This window comes from Cervus canadensis, chromosome 7, assembly GCF_019320065.1.
Source record: "Cervus canadensis isolate Bull #8, Minnesota chromosome 7, ASM1932006v1, whole genome shotgun sequence".
NCBI lineage: Eukaryota > Metazoa > Chordata > Mammalia > Artiodactyla > Cervidae > Cervus > Cervus canadensis.
In genome coordinates this window covers 64,268,020-64,272,037 of record NC_057392.1, presented here as the reverse complement: position 1 = coordinate 64,272,037, position 4,018 = coordinate 64,268,020, and the positions used below count along the sequence as shown (strand labels likewise).

The 4,018-nt window shown below is 36.2% G+C and overlaps 1 non-coding gene across 1 annotated transcript; it reads right to left on the bottom strand.

The window, feature by feature from the left end:
* Positions 1–3,701: 3,701 nt before the first annotated feature.
* LOC122445720 lies at positions 3,702–3,808 on the bottom strand. Its single transcript, XR_006270665.1, has one exon. It is a non-coding gene; the product is annotated as a U6 spliceosomal RNA (small nuclear RNA).
* Positions 3,809–4,018: the final 210 nt, after the last annotated feature.

Genomic DNA, 4,018 nt, shown 5'->3' with positions numbered 1-4,018 from the left:
AACATGGAGTAAAGTGATTATGTTTTAATCTCCCAGTATTAATTATGAAGACATGAAAAAAATAAGTTTAATGCAAGAGGAAAGAAAATCTTAAAAGCAAGTAATGTCTTTACATGATCTTGTAAATGTTGACCAGTAAGGAGAGTGGAGAGTAAATTAGTCAGCTTAACCTTAAATCACTGTATAGAGATGAGTAGCATTTGAATTGCAAATTAGTTTCTTTGAATGGGCGTTGCCCTGTGAGGTATTCTTTTTATTTATTTTTCTTGTTTGATCATTTTATTAAGATATACAAATTGAAATGTCTACTGTAGGCTCTTTTGTCAGTAGATATAGCTTGATTAGATGAGAATCAGTAAAAAGGATTCATTTGTTTCAAAAGATGACATTCAGGGTTTCTGAAGCATATATTTTGAAAAATTTTATGTGCTTAAGTATCAAAATATTCTCAAAATGTAAAACTAATTCTGGGATAAAGCCCACTTGGTCGTGGTGTATGATTTTTTTAATATGTTGTTGGATTCTGTTTGCTAGAATTTTGTTAAGGATTTTTGCATCTATGTTCATCAGTGATATTGGCCTGTAGTTTTCTTTTTTTGTGGCATCTTTGTCAGGTTTTTGGAATTAGGGTTGATGGTGGCCTCAAATAGAATGAGTTTGGAAGTTTACCTTCTTTCTCAATTTTCTGGAAGAGTTTGAGTAAGGTAAGTGTTAGCTCCTTGCTCTAAATTTTTGGTAGAATCAGCTGTGAAGCCATCTGGTCCTTGGGCTTTTGTTTGCTGGAAGATTTTTGATTACACTTTCGATTTCCTTGCCTGTGATGGGTCTGTTAAGATCTTCTATTTCTTCCTGGTTCAGTTTTGGAAAGTTATACTTTTCTAAGAATTTGTCCATTTCATCCAAGTTGTCCATTTTATTGGCATAGAGCTGCTGGTAGTAGTCTCTTATGATCCTTTGTATTTCAGTGTTGTTTGTTGTGATCTCTCCATTTTCATTTCTAATTTTGTTAATTTGGTTCTTCTCTCTTTGTTTCTTAATGAGTCTTGTTAATGGTTTGTCAATTTTGTTTATTTTTTCAAAAAACCAGCTTTTAGCTTTGTTGATTTTTCCTATGGTCTCTTTAGTTTCTTTTGCATTTATTTCTGCCCTGATTTTTAAGATTTCTTTCCTTCTGCTAACTCTGGGGTTCTTCATTTCTTCCTTCTCTAATTGCTTTAGGTGTAGAGTTAGGTTATTTATTTGGCTTTTTTTCTTGTTTCTTGATGTAAGCCTGTAATGCTATGAACCTTCCCCTTAGCACTGCTTTTACAGTGTCCCATAGGTTTTGGGTTGTTGTGTTTTCATTTTCATTCATTTCTATACATATTTTTATTTCTTTTTTGATTTCTTCTATGATTTGTTGGTTATTCAGAAGCGTGTTATTTAGCCTCCAGGTGTTTGAATTTTTAACAATTTTTTTCCTGTAATTGAGATCTAATCTTACTGCACTGTGGTCAGAAAAGATGACTGGAATGATTTCAATTTTTTTGAATTTCCCAAGGCTAGATTTATGGCCCAGGATGTGATCTATTCTGGAGAAGGTTCCATGTGCACTTGAGAAAAAGGTGAAGTTGCTTGTTTTGGGGTGAAATGTCCTATAGATATCAATTAGGTCTAGCTGGTCCATTGTGTCATTTAAGGTTTGTGTTTCCTTGTTAATTTTCTGTTTAGTTGATCTATCCATGGTTGTGAGTGGGGTATTAAAGTCTCCACTATTATTGTGTTACTATTAATTTCCTCTTTCATACTCGTTAGTGTTTCCCTTACATATTGTGGTGCTCCTATGTTGGGTGCCATAATAATTTATAATTGTTATATCCTCTTCTTGGATTGATCCTTTGATCATTTAGTGTCCTTCTTTGTCTCTTTTCACATCCTTTAGTTGAAAGTCTATTTTATCTGATATGAGTATTGCGACTCCTGCTTTCTTTTGGTCTCCGTTTGCATGAAATATTTTTTTCCAGCCCTTCACTTTCAGTCTGTATGTGTCTCTTGTTTTGAGGTGGTCTCTTGTAGACAGCATATATAGGGGTCTTTGTTTTTGTAATCGCATTCAGATCCATCTTTTGTCTTTTTGGTGGGGCATTTCAACCCATTCTACATTTAAGGTAATTATTGGATAGGTGTGGTCCTGTTGCCATTTACTTTGTTGTTTTGGGTTCATGTTTATACAACCTTTCTGCATTTCCTGTCTAGAGAAGATCCTTTAGCATTTGTTGAAGAGCTGGTTTGGTGGTGCTGAATTCTCTCAGCTTTTGCTTATCTGTAAAGCTTTTGAGTTCTCCTTCATATCTGAATGAGATCCTTGCTGGATACAGTAATCTAGGTTGTAGGTTATTCTCTTTCATTACTTTCAGGATGTCCTGCCATTCCCTTCTGGCCTGGAGGGTTTCTATTGATAGGTCAGCTGTTATCCTTATGGGAATCCCTTTGTGTGTTATTTGTTGTTTTTTCCTTGCTGCTTTTTAATATTTGTTCTTTGTGTTTGATCTTTGTTAGTTTTGATTAATATGTGTCTTGGGGTTGTTTCGCCGTTGGGTTTATCCTGTTTGGGACTCTCTGGGTTTCTGGACTTGAGTGGCTATTTCCTTCCCTCCCCTTTTAGGGAAAAGTTTTCAGCTATTATCTCCTCGAGTGATTTTCTCATGCCTTTGTCTTTTTGTCTTCTTCTTCTGGGACTCCTATGATTCGAATGTTGGGGCATTTCACATTGTCCCAGAGGTCCCTGAGGTTGTCCTCATTTCTTTTGATTCCTTTTTCTTTTTTCCTCTCTGCTTCATTTATTTCCACCATTTTATCTTCTACCTCACTTATCCTATTTTCTTCCTCCGTTATTCTACTCTTGGTTCCCTCCAAAGTGTTTTTGATCTCATTCATTGCATTATTCATTTTTAATTGACTCTTTTTTATTTCTTCTAGGTCTTTATTAAACATTCTTGTATCTTTTTCAATCTTTGTCTCCAGGCTATTTATCTGTAACTCCATTTTGTTTTCAAGATTTTGGATCATTTTTATTATCATTATTCTAAATTCTTTTTCAGGTAGATTCCCTATCTCCTCCTCTTTTGTTTGACTTGGTGGCATTTTTCATGTTCCTTTACCTGTTGGGTATTTCTTTGCCTTTTCATCTTGTTTAGATTGCTGTGTCTGGAGTGGACTTTCTGTATTCTGGAGGTCTGTGGTTCCTTTTTATTGTGGAGGATTTACCCAGTGGGTGGGGTTAGACGATTGGCTTGTCAAGGTTTCCCGGTTAGGGAAGCTTGCGTCAGTGTACTGGTGCGTGGAACTTGATTTCTTCTTTTTGGAGAGCAATGGAGTGCCCAGTAATGAGTTTTGAGATGGGTCTATGTGTTAGGTGTCACCTTGGGCAGCCTGTATGTTGACATTCGGGGCTATGTTCCTGTGTTGCTGGAGAATTTGCGTGGTATGTCTTGCTCTAAAACTTACTGACTCTTGGGTGGTGGTTGGTTTCAGTGTAGGTATGGAGGCTTTTGGACGGTCACTTATTGCTTTAAGTTCCATGTAGTTAGGAGTTTTCTGGTGTTCTCAGGTTTTGGGCTTAAGTTTCCTGCCTCTGGATTTCAGTTTTATTCTTCCTGTAGTCTCAGGACTTCTCCAACTATACAGCACTGATAATAAAACTTCTAGGTTAATGGCGAAAAAAAAATATGGAACGCTTCACGAATTTGCGTGTCATCCTTGCGCAGGGGCCATGCTAATCTTCTCTGTATCATTCCAATTTTAGTATATGTGCTGCCGAAGCGAGCACTGTAAGCTTTTATAGTAAAGAAAAATGTTCAATCTTGACTTAGGACTTACAAATTAGAAATACCATTGTATAATGACCTCATAGCATTTTTTATCCCCTTAAAGATGCCAAAAAGTGTATCCAGAAATTAGCACCATGTTCATAGGTATATTTTCTGCTTTCTGTTCAGGAAGCATTACTAGTGTTACCTCTTGTCCCATTCTCCTCAGA